At 42.8% G+C, this 22,899-nt stretch overlaps 1 protein-coding gene across 1 annotated transcript in view; it reads left to right on the top strand.

Annotated features, from left to right (window-relative positions):
* Nucleotides 1-22,899, top strand: part of LOC126285377 (cell division control protein 42 homolog) — a 574,084-nt gene that overhangs the window by 373,817 nt on the left and 177,368 nt on the right. The window lies entirely within an intron of this gene.

The raw sequence follows: 22,899 nt of genomic DNA on the forward strand, positions 1-22,899 counted from the left end.
TATGAGTAAGATGGGATGGGCTACATTTGTGGAAGTGAAAAGGAAGGCAGATTGAGGAGTGGATGCTATGCTGCTGCAAGCCAATCTCAGGGCTGAACAATAAAGAACAAATAAGAAGAAACGTCGCAATAGGTATGCAGAAACGAAGATACTGGTATAGGAGATGGTGGAATTGAGAGGTTCATCAAAGCAGTCTTCGAAGTAAAGACAACAGAATACAGGCTGCGCGGAGTGGCAGCGCGGTTAGAAGCGCCATGTCACTGATTGTGTGGACCCTCCCTCGTGTGTGTGTGTGTGTGTGTGTGTGTGTGTGTGTGTGTGTGTGTGTGTGTTCGTTCAAATGGCTCTGAGCACTATGGGAGTTAATATCTGAGGTCATCAGTCCCCTAGACTTAGAACTACTTAAACCTAACTAACCTAAGGACATCACACACATCAATGCCCGAGGCAGGATTCGCATCTGCGACCGTAGCAGTCGCGCGGTTCCGGACTGAAGTGCCTAGAACCGCTTGGCCACCACGACCGGCTGTGTGTGTTGTTCTTAGCATAAGTTAGATTAAGTTAGTTTTAGTAGTGTGTAAGACTAGGAACCGATGACCTCAGCAGTTTGGTCCTTTAAGAATACACACACACACACACACACACACACACACACACACACACACACACACACACACACACACACACCAGAATAGGTTCCCAGATAGTGGCCGGAAGTATTCGTAAGTTGGCCTCGACGGCGAGAGTTCATCAGAGATACGGGTACCGTGAGGAGTGTCCAAGGGTAGTGTGGTAAGACCGCTCTTATTGTCTGTATACATGTACAGTTTGTGCAGAAATTTGCAGATGTACTGTGGTGTACGGGAAGGTATCGTGATGGCGTGACAATAGGGAAATACAAGACGACCAAGACAAAACTTCTAGTTGGTGCGCTTAATACCAGCTAGCTCTAAATGCAGAAAAATATAAGTAAATGGAGCTGAGTAGAAAAAACAATTGCATAGTGTTGGAGTGTGGTATTAGGAGCTTGCTGCGTGACAGTCACGTTGATAAAATATGAGACGTAACAATGCTAAGCGATAACAAATGCAAGGAACACGTATAGTTGGTGGCAGGGAATGCGAATGGTAGAGTTCGGTTTATTGAGAGCATTTTAGGACAATGTTGCTCATCTGTAAGGGAGACCGTGTTTAGAACAATAATGTGGCCCATTCTTGAGCACTGTTTAAGTATTTAGGGTCCCCTCCCGAACGGATGAAAGAAAGATATCGAAGCAGTTCAGGGCGGGCTGTCGGATTTGTTATCGGTAGTTTAAATCGACACCCAAATACTAGGGAGATGTTTCATCAACTCAGATCGGAATCCCTAGAGGGAGTACGATGTTCTTTACTCGGAACACTATTGAGAAAATTTAGAGAATCGGCATTTGAAGGTGACTGTAAGACGAATCTTACTGCAGCCAAAATAAATTTCGCAGATGAGAGAAATTACGGCTCTTACTGAGCCATGTACACAGTCGTTCCACTTGCATGAGGGCTGTTCAGGTTTTCCTATGTAAGCAGGCTGTTTAGGTTTTCATGTTGGTAATGCCACTCAATGCTCTGTACGAAAATCGCTGACTGCGCTGCGTGCAGTCTGTGGCTGGTTGGACTCATTGTTGGAATATTCGTTAGTGTAGCGTTTGGTAGTTGGATGTGAACAGCGCGTAGCGTTGGGCAGTTGGAGGTGAGCCGCCAGCAGTGGTAGATGTGGGGAGAGAGATGCCAGAGTTTTAAGAGGTCACTGTGAGCGGACGATCTGGAGGTGTGCCCATTAGAAAAAGGAAATTTGTAAGATTGGATGTCATTAACTGATAATATATATTATGACATTTGAACACTATTAAGGTAAATACATTGTTTGTTCTATATCAAAATGTATCATTTTCTAAGTATGGCTATAAGTAGTTAGTGCCTTCAGTAGTTAGAATCTTTTATTTATCTGGCAGTATTAGAGCTGGCCGTATTGCAGTAGTTCCAGTAACGAAGATTTTTATGAGGAAAGTGATTCATGAAAGGTAAAGGTTATTGTTATTCAGGGTCATTCTTTTCTAGGGATTATTGAAAGTCGGATTGTGTTGCGCTAAAAATATTGTGTGTCAGTTTAGTGATGATGAGAATAAGTAAAGAGAGAACTGTCTGAGTATGTTCAGTTTGCTCAGCTGTTTGAAAATCAAATAACGTAAGAGCTTTCCAGGACTTTTCTTCTTTACATATAAAGGGGAAGTTTCACACTCATGCTCTGTGTACAAGTGGAGCCGAGAAGAGAACAGTTCGTTTACGTACATGGCAGCGTTAGTTTTTAGCGTGGCAAGAAAAATAGTGCCGAATCCAAATAGGGCGCGCACTCCGTGCTACTACCGGCGCGTGGTGCAGAAAGAGGAGAGTGGTCCTGCCATATGCAGTGAGCGCGCGACGGTCGGTAATGGTCGGCTGTGCGCCTCGTGGACCGGTCTGCAGCTGACAGCGGGCGGCGCTCGCAGCGCCTCTGGCGGCCAGGTGCGGCGCGAGGTGAGTGGCAGCGGGCAGCAGCCAGCAACAGCACCTGCCGCAGACGTGGCAACGGCGCTGCCCAAGGACGGCCCGCAGGCCCGGCCCGCTCTATTACGGCTCCCGGTGCTCGCCACACAGCCGGCCCGAAACCACCGCCTCTCCACAGTCGGGGTCATCCGGGATCAACATACAGCCAACACCGACTGGCTTCCGATCGAGTCAGCTCCCCCGCAGACCGATGGGTGCAAAGCCCTGGGCCGTGAGACTTGGGACGCCTCGCAAAGATACCGCTCCGATTACTTAGCGAACGCTTAAATCTTACTGCAATACAAATACAGCGCTACCATTATACTCGAAGCAGGTCATGCAGGAGACAGTTGTGAGAGAAATCGTGAGACAAGAGGGAGTGGTCAGCTAGGTAATGATGGGAAGTGGGACAGGTAGGCCAAGTCTTGACTTCAGTTCGCAGAAGTTCTGCAGAGATGAAGAGACTTGCACAGGGTAGACTGTCGTGGACAGGTGTTTCGAGTAGTCTTCTGACTGAATACCACAACAGTGCGGATGCGTCCAGAATAACAAATGGACAGGAAACCGGATGGGAAAGAGGTAAGAAGAAAATAATACTTCCAGAGGGACATGGCATTGCGGCAATACGACCGCGAGAGTTGAAAATTTGTGCCAAACTGGAGCTCGAACCTGGATGCTCCGTTCCTCTACAGCGGTTGGCTGAACTGCTTCGGCCATCTGGACACACTTTCCGTCGGATACAAATTCTCAACTTCGCCCTCCATAATTCTGTGGGCGCGACGGCTGTTTGATGAAGTTTTAGCCCGTATGCACAACCAACACCCGAACTCCTACAGGAATGCGAGTAGAGGGATCATTGGCGGGGTCATTGCGGTGCGGCGAGCGGAAAGTTGGGAATTTGGGTCTGACGGGAGCCGTGTCCGAATGGCCGACCCCATTCCGGTACAAATGTTCAGCTCTTGCCGTTGGAGTGCAGCAATGCCCTGTACGACTGAAAATCATTTCTTCCTTCGTATTTCCTTCCTATTTCGTTTCCTTTAAACCCAGTCATTCGTGGCTATGTCCCAACTACTTCTAGCACACTGGACTCGCATTCGGCAGGACGACGTTTCAATCCCGCGTCCGGCCATCCCGATTTAGGTTTCCCGTGATTTCCCTAAATCGCTCCAGGCAAATGCCGCGATGGTTCCTCTGACAGGGCACGGCCGACTTCCTCCCCCGTCCCTCACTAATCCGATGAGACCGATGACCTCGATGTTTGGTCTCTTCCTCCAACTAACCCCAACCCAACTACTTCATTACTAGTGAGTGGTTCTTCTTCCGTTGGACACGTCCGCCAGAACAGCCGCAACTTATATCCATGAGACGCACCTACCTACCTTGCTGTATAACAGGCAAATCGGTGACATTGCCCTTTCCCTCATCAGAAGTACTAGACCCAAAAACCTGAACCAGAATTGTTATAGAATCGAAACTATTTTATAGACGGTATTTCCGAAAATCGTATGAAGATACACTATTATGAGTCAATCTTTAAAGTTTCTTTTGCAGCGATTACAGATGCGCGTATAATTATCCTTCTCGAAACCTAAAATCTCTTGTCTACAACGACGATTTATGAAAGCCACTCACTTTGTTCGTCCATGAGAAGCAGAGAGCAGCAGATATCGTCGCCTACGCCGGTGCCGTGTTCTTTGCAATCTAAGAGGCGCACTGCCGCGTAAAGTAGAGAATACGAGAGTACTGAATATCAGACCAGCTGTTTGATTGGATTCAAGAGCTCCTAGCAAACAGAACACACCATTACGAATAATTAGGGTGAAAAAATCGGAAGGGAACGGGATCGGAAAGAGATAGGAAGGATAGTGGTAACTTCCTATGGGACTAAACTGCTGAGGTCATCGGTCCCTAGATTTGCGTTTTTTGCTACTTTATCTAACTTAAACTAACTTACGCTAAGGACGACCCCCCCCCCCCCCCCCCCACACACACACACACACACGCTCGACTGAGGACTCGAACTTCCGACGGCTGGGAGCCGCGCGAACAGGTGCAAGGCGCCTTAGACTGCGCGGCTACCCCGCCCGGCAGGTAGGAAGGTAATAGTTATTTCGAACTGCTCTTCCAAGTCCTTTGCTGTCTCTGACAGAATTACAATGTCATCGGCGAACCTCAATGTTTTTACTTCTTCTCCATGAATTTTAATACCTATGCCGAATTTTTCTTTTGTTTCCTTTACTGCTTGCTCAATATACAGATTTAATAACATCGGGGAGAGGCTACAACCCTGTCTCACTCCCTTCCCAACCACTGTTTTCCTTTCATGCCCCTCTACTCTTATAACTGCCATCTGGTTTCTGTACAAATTGTAAATAGCCTTTCGATCCCTGTATTTTACCCCTGCCACCTTCAGAATTTGAAAGAGAGTATTCCAGTCAACATTGTCAAAAGCTTTCTCTAAGTCTACAAATGCTAGAAACGTAGGTTTGCCTTTTCTTAATCTTTCTTCTAGAATAAGTCGTAAGGTCAGTATTGCCTCACGTGTTCCAACATTTCTACGGAATCCAAACTGATCCTCCCCGAGGTCCGCATCTACCAGTTTTTCCATTCGTCTGTAAAGAATTCGCGTTAATATTTTGCAGCTGTGACTTATTAAACTGATAGTTCGGTAATTTTCACATCTGTCAGCACCTGCTTTCTTTGGGATTGGAATTATTATCTTCTTCTTGAAGTCTGCGGGTATTTTGCCTGTCTCGTACATCTTGCTCACCAGTTGGTAGAGTTTTGTTATGACTGGCTCTCCCAAGGCCGTCAGTAATTCTAATGGAATGTTGTCTACTCCGGGGGCCTTGTTTCGACTCAGGTCTTTCAGTGCTCTGTCAAACTCTTCACGCAGTATCTTATCTCCCATTTCGTCTTCATCTACATCCTCTTCCATTTCCATAATATTGTCGTCAAGTACATCGCCCTTGTATAGACCCTCTATACACTCCTTTCACCTTTCTGCTTTCCCTTCTTTGCTCAGAACTGGGTTTCCATCTGAGCTTTTGATATTCATACACGTGGTTCTCTTCTCTCCAAAGGTCTCTTTAATTTTCCTGTAGGCAGTATCTATCTTACCCCGAGTGAGATAAGCTTCTACATCCTTACATTTGTCCTCTAGCCATCCCTGCTTAGCCATTTTGCACTTCCTGTCGATCTCATTTTTGAGACGTTTGTATTCCTTTTTGCCTGCTTCATTTACTGCATTTTTATATTTTCTCCTTTCATCAATTAAATTCAATATTTCTTCTGTTACCCAATGATTTCTAGCAGCCCTTGTCTTTTTACCTACTTGATCCTCTGCTGCCTTCACGACTTCATCCCTCAGAGTTACCCATTCTTCTTAGGGAATTAAAGTGCAGCTTTTACATGAAGCTAATACCAGGCAAGTCAGATGCCACACGAGATTCACTGGAATGAATGCTCAGGAGGTATAATCTACGCACAAAGGAGGTAGCTTACAGAAACGTCGTTCAATGAATATCTCAGTCTGGAATCTGTAGCAGGTAGAATTGCTAGAGGATATAGAGAAACACCGAAGACGAGCAGCGCTTTTCCTAACAGCTTCCTTTAGTAATCGCGAGTGCGTCATGGGAACGGAAGTCCAACTTCAGTGTCAGACGCTGCGGAGAGGTGGTCTGCGTTATTTTGTGGTTTACTGTTCAAACTCCTAGTGTGTACTATTCCCTACTATGTGTATCTCGTGAAAAGGCGGTTAAAATAAAATTAGAGATTAGAGCTCACACGGAGGCTTACCAACAATCGTTCTCCCCGCTAATCTTGCGCGACTGGAATAGGACAGGTGGCAAGTTGCAGTGGTACCCCACGTACCCTCCGCCACACACAGTAAAGTGGCTTGCGGAGTGTAAATTTCCTTCCTAACACGATAGATCGAGAGCAAGTGTCTGAGTAGCCTACAACCTCCACCTTGTCGCCCTCCTGTATGAGAACTGTTCACCTTCCCTGTCCTTGCTACCTATCCACCTACAAACAAAACAAACACACGTCGGCAACCGCAGCTCATACGACACGTCCAATTCAGCCGGGGATTTCCCATCGGGCAGTAGTGTTGCAAGTCATTCGCGTCCCTCAGTTTCATCATAAGCAGCGACGGCGACCTTGATTGGTTGCCAGTTTAGTGCGTTGGACTCTTACGCAGCATTTTTGGTAGACCCGTTTCTTCACTTTGTCCCTGAACCGTTAAATGTTACAGTCTATACTATTTCGCTGTCGTGGGAGGTGTAAATTAAGGCGGAAGTGTGCAAGAAAGTCGCCATAACGTTTAGCGAATGTTTCACCTTGCCAAAAGTCTATGAATGTTGTGAGTCATTGTAGCTCCAATCCTCTCGTTATTCGCGTGCAAAACTCCAGTCATTAGTCCTACGGTCATATAGTTCAACCCGCCACAGGTAAGGAAAACTCTGGACGACTGCAGCTAACTACTAGTATTATTGTTTGCATAAGACATGTCTGTTTAATATTGGTTCTATGATCACGTCAGTCGTTGCTATGCTGAGTTAGTCTGGATACGACCAGACAGGTGACGTGGTCTTCAAACGCTCTGGTTTCCTCATCAGTTTCTTAATCATTGCTGTTCTCAACACCTTTCCTCTCTTCACATCATTCCATAACAGCAATACAACCTTGGGTACGTCCAGCACCTTAAGTATACCTGTACGTAACGCTAATTATTTCTTCAAAATGGTTCAAATGGCTCTGAGCACTATGGGACTTAACATCTGTGGTGAGGAAAATTTTTAAGAATATTGTTCAAATGGCTCTGAGCACTATGCAACTTAGCTGCTGAGGTCATCAGTCGCCTAGAACTTAGAGCTACTTAAACCTAACTAACCTAAGGACATCACACACATATCCATGTCGAGGCAGGATTCGAACCTACGACCGTAGCAGTTGCGCGGTTCCGGACTGATCGCCTGAACCGCTGGACCACCGCCACCGGCCAAATTATTTCTTCGTCTTTTGCATTTCGGCCATATATCCCAGGAACGATCACATTGTTTCAATCGTAGGTAAACCAGATAACACACTGCGTTTCATTGGTAGAATAGAATTTAATCAGTCTACAAAGGACACTCCATAAACGGCACACGCACGACCCATCCTATAATATTGCTAAAGTGTGTGGGACCCTTAGCAAATGGGTCTGGCCATGGATATTAAATGGATACAAAGAAGAGCAGGGTCTGATCACAGCTCCGTTCAACCAACGGAACTGTGTCAGAGAAATGTTAAAAAAAAAAAAAGGCTGAACTGCCAGGCGGTTTAAGATAGACGCAAATATCTCGTTAAACCTACTTAGATAGTCTAGAACTAACTTTAAGTGAAGAATTCAGGAATATATTACAACGTCCTACGTAATGCTCGTTATAAATCGTGAAGCCAAGATCATACTTAAATCATAAGTCCGTACAGAGGCATTTCAGCAATCACTTTTCCTGTGTTTTATACATGAATAGAGCGAGAAGCAGCACTAATAACTTACTTTGAGACTTACTAACTGCCCTAAATGTCAGTGTTTTTGTAGAGTATGGATTTAAATGTGGATTTTGATTCATCTGAAAACTGCCATGCAAAAAATATTAAAAACAAAATTTTGTGTTTATTAAAAAAGTGTGATCCAGCATTTGTGCAGTAATGAACATGTATATTAAATAAAAGGAAAAATGAATATAATTGTTACCAGTGAGATTCGAGTTAGTGATCTTACGATTACAATCCTTTTACGCCGCACATTTACCTGCCGGTGAATACGTTAATCAGCTAAAAGTGTTTTGTATTCAACAGCGCTTCTGATCTTCAAAGGCGATTTTTTCGTGGTTTCGAGAACTTAGTTGGACTCATTAGGAAATTGATTTCCGAGAACTGACATTGAAATATGAAGTGGCATGAATAAAGTCCAACAGCACCAGTCTGTGAGCCATTTCGTAAGTTTTACAAGTCTGAATGATAAAATTAACGCTGATTGTGTGTATGGCGTGGGTCTGCTCAGTGTGAATGAAGTTAAGAACAAGAAGTTTTATTATCTGCAATAACTGGATCACAGTGTATTAAGATTGAACATGATTTCTTGAACAACAAAATAACCCTTTTTCCAGTCCTGGTTAAAGTTGACTGACTGACTCATCATCTTCCAGCCCGAACCGCTTCGGATAAAAACTTGTAGTTTGGAGAGGATCTGAATCTTATACTGTGGGCGTCATTTAAGAAGGGATTTATTAAAAGTTCCTCTCTAAGGGGGCGAAATGGATATGAAACGCCTTTTGAAAATATGTCGCTGTTAGTGCAATTTTGAGACTAGAGCTACGAAAAGTGGTACTTAGCTTTTCGGTAAGAATTAAAGATATACGTATTTCGGCATTTTTGAAAATTAACCTACATGGGGTGAAATACTGGGTGAAATTGTTTGGCAAATAAATCATTATTAAATAATTACTAAAGTACTTTTAAACTAACATATATGAAAAGTGGTATTTGACTTCTCGGTTACAAATAAAAAAAGCGTGTTTCAGTGTTTTTGGAAATTCAGTTCCTTAGGGGGTTAAATAGGTGAGGAAAATTTTTAAGAATATTGTTCAAATGGCTCTGAGCACTATGCAACTTAGCTGCTGAGGTCATCAGTCGCCTAGAACTTAGAACTAATTAAACGTAACTAACCTAAGGACATCACACACATCCATGCCCGAGGCAGGATTCGAACCTGCGACCGTAGCGGTCGCTCGGCTCCAGACTGCAGCGCCCTAACCGCACGGCCACTCCGGCCGGAAAATTTTTAAGAATACTTTTCATTATAAAAAAAATTAAGTTAAATATATGAAAACTGGTATAGCACTTTTCCATTAGATATAAAGGAATATGTGTTAGGGGGATGAAAGTTTGTATAGAAATTACCATAAGAACGCAAAAGGTATGATTGACAAAAGCCTTGGACTCCAGCTGCAGAAGTACGTTTGGCAATGACCATGCTTCCTTGGCTTTAATTAACGTAAAATGTTTAGAAGGTGTTGCAGTTTGTGAAGAAAATAAAAATTATGCCAAAGAAAAACAAAAAAGTAAATCTTTGGAGACCATACAGACCAGTGAGTGGAGCAGCAAACGCTAAACTAGTCACTGATAAACTACGAAGCAACTTAAAAAATTTCACACGAGGCTATGAAAACTCTAAAGTAAAACTTACTCTGACGTAATGAAATAAAAACCAGTAAAATTTCAAATTTGTCTGCAAATTCCTCGGGAAACTTTTGATGGAACAGTCGCCACGCTATACAAGCAAGAAATTCACAAATAGGATATGTAGTTATTCTCGTGCTCGTTACTTTTTGTGTATTTTACTGCCGATTCCTTTTGCCTTTTTCTCCCGCTGTGCCCGCGCTCTTGTTGTGGTAACGAAACTTTCGTCTCTTAAGCAGCTCCCGTTTTCTTTTTTTCCTGCTAAGTGACGTCGTTTCTAATTCTCCAATGATCTGTGTCAGCAGTGGCGCACGGCCTCTTGTAAACAGTGAGATGCTACGCGCCACAGCTGCTGTGTTTGACAAGAAGGGAAACGCCGTGTTGACGTCTGTGAGGACGTTTACCTTAGCTCACGATTTATCGCCCCCAGAAGAGTAATCTGTGCGCCTGACATGTGCGATTGCCGCGCCTATGGTGCGTCGCGCGTGTTGCATACACCGCGGTGTGACAGGCGCTGGCCCCTGCTGACATTCACGACAGGAGCTGTGTAGATTACTGTGCTGTGCGGAGATACTGCTGGAACGGTGGCCTGATTGTAACGTACTACAGTAAAAGGTCCTACTGCGTACAGCTGCTTCCGCTACCTCAAGCTTTTTCTCTGTAAATGACACTGAATGTAAAAATTACAAGAATTCAGATTTCACTACTTTAATTGTAACTACATCTACACAAGTCACCTCGCTATGGGCAACACATATATTTTCCATATTCTCATCCTATCGCAAATGATATGCTTACAGAAACTCCAAAATCTGTTACTTCTGCTTCTTGGATAGACTGTTATATTTAAAGTTTTGGGGCCCCATCCGGAATTTCAGGTGAATATTTCCGTTACATTAAGAGATTTCATAATGATGTTAGTCACAGTTGAAATTCACGAGAAATGTGAAGCCATCTACTGACTGTCTGTGATAGCCGGCTCGTTCACTCTGCACAGTGAGTTCTCGATTTCTGTTACGATCGTCGCCGCCTCCGGAGAAAAATAATTACGAGGGAGCGGCAAAAGATTGACTATGTGCGAGTAGGGCTCATGTACTGTGGGTTCTTTCCAAACATAATTATGTCATAGAGATATTTGCTCCACTGTATTTCATTTCACCCAGAAACGTTTCGCCTTTCCCACTTTAAGCCTTCATCTGTGGAATCTACAATTATGCAGTTTTGTTTTAATGTGTGTTATTTGTAGGTTACAAAGCAGTTCTCGTCCCGTTTTTTAAATAAGTAAGTGATAACTTACAGTTCTTCGGGTTACATAAAAAACGAGACGTGAACTGCTTTAAAATCTACAAATAAGACATATCAGAAGAAAACTGTATCATTCTAGGTCCCACTGATGACGCCTTAAAGTGAAAAAGGCGAAACGGCAACTAGGAGAAATAAAATACAATGTAGCAAGCAAAAGCGGTTATTATTTACAAAACAAATATTTCTGTGCTTCCTGCGGAAGATGGCCACGCAAACTCATTATCTTTATAGATAGTTTATCCATTCCAGAAACCGAGAATACTGACAATTTTTATCTGTTATCGACATTGATACCAGCAAGATATTGATCTCAGGGATCCCAAGAGTTTCGAGAATGTTTTAATTTCAAGTTTGAAGTCAGATAACAAATGACAAATATGTTTTGTATGATACACACTACCGTTTGTGGAAATTGCAACACCAAGAAGGAAACACAAGAATCCAGTTTATTTAATACCACAGGTTAGGTACATGAGAAGTAACAAATGATTACCTTTTCAACTCTGTACATCTCTTTTGAGCCCTGCTATTCAGTATGTCGTGTGGCCACCATGAGCGGAAACAGTTGCAGAAGCCGAAGCAATTTGCGCAGCAAAGTGGTACAGTGGTACAGACTCTTCACTCGGGTCTGCAAATGGCAGGTTAGAATTCTTGTCCTGCCATCCTGATTTAGGTTTCCCTTGCACTCACCAAAGCACTTGAGACGATTGCTCCGACTGTTTTCTGTGTCCATGCGCGATTTCAGAGCCTCCCTTTCCTACAGTTCTAACCTTCCCCCCCATCGAAGAAACTTGGCTTAATCAGTGTGGGTCAATAGTTCCCTGTTGACTGAAGGTAGGAAATTAAAGAACGAAAGAAGTTATAATTTCAAGCTCTGTTGTAAAGGTAGTCATTATGAGCAATTTAGCGCTGTTAAGCACTGTATATTTTTCTCCCTGGAATAATGCAGTGCGTGTACCGTTTGGTCGCTGTTTAAAAACGAACACTGTTTTTACCCGGAAATGTTTCCGTGGGCTTTGAGGCAGTAGCTAGCGTCATTAAAGAGTGTGTTCCCCGCCTTGCTACCAAACAATGCGTGCGGAAACTACACAAAAACAACAGAGCAGAAGCGGATTCGCACAGCACCAAACGTATCAAACGCACCACCCACGCGTGCGAAGCTATTGTATCGGCTTTATGAAAAAGCACTCCACTGAAATTGTGCTGGATGCGTTTGATTGGTCGGCAACAGTTTTTAATGTAACTTCATGACCTGTCGATATACGACAGAATCCATTCTGGAGTATCGCTTTTTTCATTACCCGGAACGCGTTTTCGCTGTGTTGTGAACATTTACATCCATGAATGGTTTTAGTACAGTGTCTCATATTCACTTCACACGGGCTTTTTGTACGATGTTACTACTACATTTTTATTAACATGTACATTACTTCCTTGTCTTTCCAAGCAAACAAACCGGTACATGAAAATAGGCAAAGGCAATATTTTTCTGCTTCATATCTTTCTTGGCAGCACTAATTTAACCCTGTGGTGCATGAATTTCACTGCAGTGGACAACTTTTAATGGTCAATTCTCTGGCGTTTCCAAACAGTCATGAGGCTGCAAATGCATGCAAGACACAACACCAGTAGGGAGTGCCCACTGCAGTGAACTGTGTGCATTTGCAGCCTGAGGATTTATTGAAAATGCCAAAGAAGCGACCTTTAACAGCTGTTCATTGTAGTGGACGCTATGCGCCACAGGGTTAACGATGATGTACCTTAGTCTCATTGTTATTTTGCGTCATCCTTGTTAGTTCAGTGAATAAATAAATTCACTGTGATTTTAGAGCATTTTATTTTGAGTGTCCCGTAGTCCGTATGCACCAATGAAGAAATGGGACAGAGATTCGTTTCTTGTATTCTCAGTGAACTGAAGGTGCGAAGATTGTTCGTAGACTTGCTGCAGTATTGTGAAAATGTCACAATGAACAAACCATTTACACCAAAGAGCGTTCGTGTAGCCTTCAGCGAAGAGGTACATTAAGACTTCTGAGTGAATGATTCGTGATGATATCGCATATGACTACTAACCACGGTTCAGCTTTTGCAGTTGACCACGAATCCATAAACTATCGCAGAGTGTGTGTTCGCTGGGTATCACGTCAGGTGACAAAAACAAAAAAGAAAGTCAGAGCCGCAGAGCATTCTGTAAAACCTAAAACCTCCATTTCTCCTACAGCAAGGAGTTCAAAAGCAAAGCTTCTGCAGGAAAGCTGATGATAGCACTGTTCTGGAGTATGAAAAGTCCACTGCTGACTCCTTACTCCTCTAAAACTCAGGCAGTGATCACTGTATAATGACAGCTACTTAGAGACCTGAACCCAAAATGAAAATGCAGAGAATGTTTCAAAAAAACATACAGTTGTCAAAGTTACTTATGGGCCCAGTTTCACAATAGTATGTACACAGTATAAAATGCAGCCTTGTTCTTGCAACCATACAAACAAAATAACTTATAACACCAAAACGAATGTTACACCATCCATTCAGATATGCTTCCTCCACCCCCCTCCCCTCCCACACACACACACACACACACACACACACACACACACACACACACACACATTCATTTTGGGCGTGGACGTAATGTGATGAAAAAACTCCGGATACCTAGATTAACATAAGGTGTTCGACCCTTCACCTTCATGAGAACTTCAACTCTACTTACAAAACATTTAGTGAGGTGTTTCAATGTATGTGGATGAATGACAGCCCAGCCTTCAACAGCCGAAACCAGAGAGCTTAGTGATGGTGGACGTTGTGGTGGTGGTGGTTGTTGGGATGTTTAAGAGGGACTAAACAGCTAAGGTCATCAGTCCCACAGAACGTCGTGGTTTGGAGAAAAGCTGAAATACTAATCATATTATTCAGGTCGTTATTCCGGGCAGCCCTGTCCTTTTAAGGAATGTTAGCGTCCACTAATCCTTGCCTAACAGATGCTGTTTTGTGACAGGGTGCTTTGTTATGGTGAAACAGTCAGTCATGGTCTCAAAGCTCTATCGCAAGCAGTACACAATGGTGCAAAAAGTGTAGGCATTCTTCCGCATTTAGCGTTTTCCTAAGCCATAAGGGGACCACAGCCTAACCATGATAAACCTCCCCACACCTTGACACCACCACCTGTTGACACGATACGTGATGGCAGCTGACGTTCTCGTTGCATTCGTTAAGGCCAAGCCCTTCCATCGAATTGCCAAAGGCCGTAGAGCTGTGGTTCCCAAACTTAGACCATTCGCCTGAGTCAACTGGACATTAACTAGCACCGCCCGAACTCTTTTCCCCTCCCTGCCGTCTGTTGCCTCCCCTTGGTCCCCCACATTATCACCAACTTTCGCACCTAACTTAACAGTAGAATGAAAGACTTTTCTTGGAAGACTTATTATTTTAAAACGACGAAACATGAATTTTGAATGAATAATGAAGGAATTCGTGGTGCATCGCACGTGCTACCCGAAGCTCCTTCTCTGATAAGAAAGCTAACTATCCACAGTGAGGGTAGACATGTGTTACAAAACATGCTTCCCCTGCATTACTCCTCTCCATTGCGGCACTTCACTGACCTGCACGCTGCAACCCCATTGAAAATCAACACAATTTAAAATGTGTGCACTATACTTACTGATCATAAATCACTTCTGAACTGGTTTAAATTGGAAGACTTAGGGCTTTTAACGCTTTGAGTCTGATCAGTCACTAATAATAATAATAATAATAATAATAATAATACTGTGTACAGCACCATAGTACCTATTGTGTAGTTACTGAACAACTTGTGGAAGACATTTTCTTGACACATTCAGCATTTGCTACGTACATGTCTCACTTTCATCGTCAGTGATGTACAGGACAAAGCACAACATGTGTGCGTAGCCGGTGGACTATTTGAGGAACCTGTAATCTCCACCCCATTAGTGCTACTAATTGAGAAGAAGTAATTATTGATAACCTACAGCTTTTGAACACGACCGTTATTCGAGTTATATAATCAGTATTAGTCTTACAAAATTTCGATAATAGCAATAATGTTTTGAAAATAATTCTTTCTTGATTGAAATAGACTCGAATCGTTTAGTGTTTACCCCTCAGAAAAAGTCAGTTTACTCCTCATTGAGTAATTTCCCCATGTTGAGTAAAGCGTGATGGCTCACTCTAAATCACTGGTTTCCAGTCATTCACCGTCCAGTTGCGTTCCTCTTTACACCACCTTATGGGCCGCTTAACAATGACCACAGGAATGTGTAGTTCACAATGAGCTCATCGACCGTTCTACCCCATACATGTTTACTCCTTTTACATAGTTAATGTGGTAACTGAACTGCTAGTAACGCTTTGGAGCTCGCGAGGGACTTCTTCCGCCAGTGACATGCTATTGTACCTTCGGAAAAGCTCGACGGTCCCTGTGCATCAGTAAATCAGGTTTGCCTGGTCCTGATTTAGCTTTATTTGTTACTTCGCGTTTCCACTTCACAATCACATCACCAACTCTCGACCTGGGTGGTTTCAGAATGGTTTAAATGTCCCTGGCGGATATGTTACTGAGGCCAGGTGCAAAGACTAGCTTGAAGTCACTGAGCTCTCATGACCGACCTGTTCTGCCATCTTTAATACTGGCGGGCCCGCTTTTCATGACATCTAGTGGTCAATTCCGCATTACTCAGAGATGTCCGCATACTTTTGATCAGATACTGTAGTTCTCCAGCAATAAGTATTAACACTGTTAAAGCAATACGTTCCTTACATCGTTTATTAATCTTTCTGTCAACAGTTGCAGCAACTGTTTACAGAATCATTAATAAACGCTGTAAGGAATTTAAATAAAGTTGCTGTTCCCTGTCAATGAAATATTGAAACTGAAGATAAACAATACGTTTTTAGAGTTTGCGGCTTGTTGCGATCCTGATACCACGATAACGCACAATTTCTTCGGCGCCTTCTAGAACGCCCGCTTAATATTGATGATAAATACTCGAACAGTATCCTAGAAAAGGTCACTAGTTCTGCATCCAGTCTTTTTAACACTCGTACGATACACTTCCAAATTTCTGCCAATAGGGGCAGGTGTCGCAATTGGTTGCCCTTCTAGTGATTTCGCACGTCCGTGCCATTTCGTACAGCTTCTGTGTGCTGCAGCTTGGTATTCGAAAGACAAGACAGGTTTCGGAAGTTCGTCCTAAGTTTTGCAATTCTTCACTTCTTGGTTACTTCTCACGTTTGCTCTCGTCGCATCGCAGTTATTTACATTGGCAGCTGATTAAAGATTGATATGGTTCGAACCCCCAGTTAAGACAAAGATTTTTGGCAGATTTCCCTTCGTCTTCAGGCGAATGCTGCAAATGGTACTACCTTCCCAAATAAACCTGATTAAGAACCCCTCTGCCATACTATCAGCCTATTGGAATATCTCGCTGAGGGTCTATAATAGCTCGTTCTGCTCTCATGAAGAGCAAATGAAAGAGGTGGAAACACAACAGATAACGAACTATCTCAAATCTATTGAAAGCATACTGACAGACTTCACGGTAGGACGGTTTCATGTTGTTGTGATCTTCAGTCCTGAGACTGGTTTGATGCAGCTCTCCATGCTAATCTATCCTGTGCAAGCTTCTTCACCTCCCAGTACCTATTGCAACCTACATCTTTCTGAATCTGCTTAGAGTATTCATCTCTCTCTCTCCCTCTAAGATTTTTACCCTCCACGCTGCCCTCCAATACTGAATTGGTGATCCCTTGATGCCTCAGAACATGCCCTACCAATCCCTTCTTCCAGTCAAGTTGTGCCACTAACTCCTCTATCAATACCCCCTCATTAGTTGCGTGATCTACCCGCCTAATCTTCAACATTCTCCTGTAGCACACATTTAGAAAGCTTCTATTCACTTCTTGTTCAAACTTTATCGTCCATGTTTCACTTCCATACGTGGCTACACTCCATACAAATACTTTCACAAACGGCTTTCTGACACTTAAATCTATACTCGATGTTTCACAAATTTCTTTTCTTCGGAAATGCTTTCCTTGCCATAGCCAGTATACGTTTTATATCCTCTCTATTTCGACCATCATCAGTTACTTTGCTCCCCAAATAGTAAAACTCATTTACTACTTTAAGCGTGTCATTTCCTAATCCGATTCCGTTAGCATCACCCGACTTAATTCGACTACATTCCATTATTCTCGTTTTGCTTTTGTTGATGTTCATCTTGTATCCTCCTTCATACGGTTTCGTGCTGAATTGAATGTAAAGCTGCGTTTAGACAAGGATCACACTCGCGCAACACCTTTCCGAGGCAAGCCACCCCTGGTGCGAGTGTGGTCCCCACTGTAATACGTGTTGCACGAGGCTGTTTCGCGGAGATTCAGGCCATGAATTTTGCGCGCGATACATTGTGCCTCGCTTCTGCTGTTTCACATGGTGAAAGCTTCATTCCCTGTTGTGTGCGAATCACTGAAGCAGGAGGACCACAGACGAGATCACAGTGCGTCCTCGTCCTTTACAATCCTGCCACATGGTAATGTAACTTTCATCGTTGAGTCTTCCTATAATTATTTTTATTTTCATTGAGTATTCCCGAGAAAGTTTTCTAAACCTTAATATTTGACGTAATTTTACTTTCTTATATAAAATAGCTGTTCAATGACGCTTACAACAACTGTATTTTGTTTTGGTGTTAGTTATAAATACATGTTGGGAAATACTGTTGAAATGTAATATTCCTTACATTTACATATTCCTGAAGTGCGTCAGTCAACGCATCACAAACTGCTGGGATCATTCGTGATACAGTATTCTTTAAAAAAAAAATTATTTTCGTGTTACAAACATAAAGTTACATGTACGTACATTTTACACGGTTATGATCAAATTACTTTTGACCAAAACTTGACCACTTACAGTGCATTTTCTGTTGCTTGTTGAAGATCATCTTCTGTACAGGAGACTGTACACGATCGACACAGAAGCATGTGCCGGACTGTCTGTTCTGCGCAACAGTCACACCGAATATCATTTGGATCAGTGAATCCCCATTTTGCCAGGTTAACTTTTGATCTTCTAACTCTCGATCTCAGCCTATTGAGGGACTTCCAAGTGGTCCATTCCTCGTCACGGCCAGGAGGTAAAGCCTCACAACTCTTATCTAACTCTTCGAACCAGTGGTGGTGCTATCCCTGCGAGGGGTTAAAACTATTAGACTGGTTTCAAGCAACCTGTTATAATTCTGCAGGTTTCGTTGAGAGCTACATCCACCTGTTTGGCATGAGTTGAATTATACAAAACAGGACAGGTATAATCTGCCGCAGAATAGCATAGTGCCATTGCAGATGTTCGGATTGTTCCAGAATGACTACCCCACTGAGATCCGGCCAGTTGCCGTAGGAGGTTGTTCCTGGTGGAGACTTTAGACTTGCATTTCATGCAGTGCTTTTGGAATTTGAGAGATGTATGAAGTGTCACTCTTAGGTATTTTGGAGTGTTCCAGTTCAACCCCCGACCATACTATTTTCAACTTGCGAGTGGCTTCCCTCTTTCTCAAATGAAAACCACACACTTGGGTCTTTGAAGGGTTTGGTTTAAGCTGGTTTGTATTGTAGTTTCTGGATGGATCTTAAAGGGCATGAGTGAGGTTGTTCTTTGAAATTATAAACAGATACTGTAAACTTGTGTGTGAATCATTTGCCGCAGTGAGCCACAATGTCACAGCCAGCCCCTGTCTAAGACTTACTGCTTCTGTCACTTTCTTGTACTTCTCTCCGATTTTCTGGTGGAACAATGATGCAACACAAACACTAATTTATCCAGTCATACAGGTATAGTTCCTGATGGTATTCTCCATGGATTCCACTGCACTTCCCCTCATAAACTGATTCCCACATTGTCAGTGCCGGCGGTATAATTCCTTACTCCGTTTTCTTTTTCGTCATGAGAGGGAAAGCGATTGCAGCAGCCGGAGGTGTGGCAGAGCGCGCTGATGTTCTGTCTCCCAAATTGATGACACACCCTTTTCACACCTGTTCCGAGCAATGTTTCGCTCTGTGTCAAGCCCGTTTTACACAGTCTGCTTTCAGGCCAAAATAGACTACTTGTTATGGTTGGGCAACACGTGGTTGCCTTTAATCAACCTCCAACCACCTCGAGAGTAAAGAAGTGATCAACGGTGCCGAGTGTAGAATCCTAAATAATTGAGTACGCTGGATGGCGCGTGCTCAGAAACAGGGAGTGTGACATCATCTGTCAGCATTGGAAGTAAACTTTTTAATCTCTATTTTTTTGTTTTACTTTCGTGACACACAGCATAGGTTGGACGAGGGCCTGCCACTTTTCCTGCAACTATTCTCCTACAAGAGAGATGAAATATTTGTAGGCAAAAAGGCATTCACTTTTTACAATATTTTTAATGAAAATTGTTTCAACATAGGAAGTCAGATCAACGTAACGAGAAAACTATTTTCTATGATGACACTTAGGAATAAAATAAGATACAAAGGATGAAACAAAGGTTTTGTTTACTCTTTTCCACATACTGTTTGACGTGTTCATAAGTATACAGACTGTGTCAGAAAGAAAGTACATGCTTTCAGGGATGACATTATTACCGACTTTGAACAAAAAAATCTACATATTGATATATGCCCTATTCCAGATGGTTTCCGAGATAGAACTTACTTAATGTACGTGGAACGCTCAGTAAGTATTGCAACACATTCTTCTTCTCAGCAAGGTTCGGTTGTAAAATTCGGAATTTGTTGTAAAATTCGGAATTTGTTGTGAGACTCCGTGGAATATCCCCACTTTAGCCCCTGTAGTTTCATGAAGTTCCGCTAGGTGGAGGCGCTATACTTCACCCTCAAAATGTCGTCTGTAACGGAGGTGCATACTAAGCAGAGCTGCCATTGTGTTTCTTTTGGCGGAAAACCAGAGCACCAGATATTCATAGGCGTTTGAATAATGTCTATTAAGATCGGGCAATGAATAAAAGCACGGTGAGTCGCCGGGCGAGGCGTCTATCATCATCACAAGGAAGTTCTCGCAAATCTGTCCGATGTCTTGCGTGCCGGTTGCACACAACTGTGATTCCTACAATGTTGGAACGTGCGGACACCCTCATTCGAGGTGATCCAGAAATCACAAACAAATACCTCGTTGCTCCCGTTCTGTTCACAGAAACTATTAGTCCTAGAGAAGAAATAAATTTGGACGATTTTTGTAAGTAACGTAGTGGGATTTAACACAGCTGAGACACATTTTGACTGGAGGGTGCGGTGTTCGGTTTAGTAAAGGAAAACGTCCGAAAGCAGTATTAAATGTGTTCTATCTCGGAAATCATTCGAAGCAGAGTATATGCGCCTTTTTTCTGGTTTTTTTCCTTCAGTGTCACTGATACTGTCACCCCTTAAAGCATTACGACTCAAGGACACGTATTCATCTTTTATATACCAAAGTAGAATTAGACGTGCTCCCACCATTATTTACTAACCATCTCACAAGATGATTATTTTATATCTGGCATTACGTGGGGAGCCATTATTTTTCTTAATCTATGGCCAATTTTGAGCTTGATGTCCTGCAGTATGTGTTAATGACACAAACTCAGTCACTTGAAAATGGCATAAAAGGCCGAAAACTGTATTGTTCTTTATTTAATTACGACCCAAACGCCCGGGTATTCATTTAAAAATTATATATACCTTTTGCTCCTGACACACCCTGTATACTTTCTCGAGCAAATGTTTTGAAATATTTGGAGGACACTATTTTTTCATTTCTCAGAAGTGTTGCGAATTTACCGTAAGAACCATTAATATACTTTACTCTCATTGCTAGTTCTTTGCTACTACATTACGGTTTTTTTTTTTTTGGCAAAAGTACGATCTTTCAAAACATTACTTCCACCTGTCTGGTGCCAAACTGCATAGAAGACAGATCCCTCGAAAGACACAATTTTGACACGCAGCATTTTCTACAGGCGACACACAGCACGGGAGAAATCCCCAGGGGCGATGTAGTAGACTCACTGGCCATGAGTAGTCGAAAGAGGTAAGAAAGTCGCTCGTATAAAAGGGGCCTAAATTATGAGCGAAACATTAGACTTGCGAAACAGCCTCCTACAACTGTTACGGGAGGCAAATATAGCGTAGAGTGAATGCATCTTGATGCAGTTTGAAGTCCAGGGTACGCTCTGAACTGTGGGAATCCTGGCCAAGTGTAGCGGTGTGAGGTGGGAGCCGCAAACATCGTCAGCCTTGTTGGACACACGTTCGCTGTCAGTCGGCGGCGAGAGACGCCTCAGTGTCCGTGGGAAACGCTCCTCCTTATCGCTGGTGCCGAGGTACATGGGAAACAGTTCCAACTATTTTGTGTACACAGTAGAGGCAGGAACAATACAAGCGGCCTGTGAGTCATGCTAATAGCTAACACGATGATTCTTGCCCGAGAGGGGCCTCCGCTTGATTTTCCGTAGCACAATGCGTTCTTACAATCATAAAACAGTTACGTACTACCGGGCGAGGTAGTCGCATTCAGGAGGACAGTGGTTCAAATCCCCGTTTGTCCATGTAGAAACATGTTTTTCGTGACATCATGTCTCTACTTGAAGCTTCAGAAAGTGGTAACAGTTACCGATGTTACCTAGAGCGCCAGGACATCGTCAGTGCCTACAGTGTTAATACAAGAAGCTAGACACACAAACAAAGTCAGTACAGTCCCTATTAGCGCGTTTAATGTGTATATTTACAGCTGCACAAGCGATCAGGATGAAAGCTAAGTTATTGTAACAGACGTTCCATCAAATGACTGTTGGCTACCTGTCCGATTTTTCAATACTGTAATATAAAAGCTGTGATATTACGGTTTCAGCACTGAAAACCAATTAAGTTATCGAACTCGTGAAATATTTATGATCTTCAAAAGTCTACTCTGCCAAAAAGACTCGGAGAAAACCTAAAATTCTGTCTAATATTCCTAATTAATAGTTAAGATAAGGATAGAGTTTCACTTGGGTTGATAGGACACATCAGTGCTTCCTGACGTAAAAGAAAAATGCATAAAAATTCTTTGTTAGCACAAATGTGTTAAATCAAAGATTGATGTATCGTTACACATTAAATTATTCTCATGTAACTAAAGAAAAAAATCTAACATCTATAAATTTTTCCTTCACATTGAGTTTGTCATACTGACACGCTGAATTATTTAATAATTTAACTTTACCAATTCATTGTTGATGACTATCTCGTCACAGCTTTCATCACTGTCCATCAAGAGCTCAAAACATAATCCATAGACACTTAACGTCTTCAATTATTAAAGTAATTAATTTCAATACATGCTCCGTGAGTAGAAGAGTTAGAAATTTCGGCATGCATATCATTATTTTCTGTATCTCCGTCGGTGCTACCTGTGGCCATTAACGATAACCATTTTACCTTCGTACGTTTCGGGACATAATTCACAGAGCGCGCTTCCTTTGGGCGGGGTGGTCCAGCGGTTCTAGGCGCTATAGTCTGGAACGGCGCGAGCGCTACGGTCGCAGGTTCGAATCCTACCTCGGGCGTGTGTGTGTGTGTGATGTCCTTAGGTTAGTGAGATTTAAGTAGTTCTAAGGGACTGATGACCTCAGAAGTTAAGTCCCGTAGTACTCAGAGCCAGCCAGAGCGCTTCCTGTGTCTCGGCATTGCACTCCAAAGCATAGACTACATATAAACAAACAGAAAAGGGAAATTTTAGTTGATTTCTCGTTTAAATTTATTTCATTTTCACTTCACG

This window comes from Schistocerca gregaria, chromosome 8 (assembly GCF_023897955.1).
Source record: "Schistocerca gregaria isolate iqSchGreg1 chromosome 8, iqSchGreg1.2, whole genome shotgun sequence".
Lineage (NCBI taxonomy): Eukaryota > Metazoa > Arthropoda > Insecta > Orthoptera > Acrididae > Schistocerca > Schistocerca gregaria.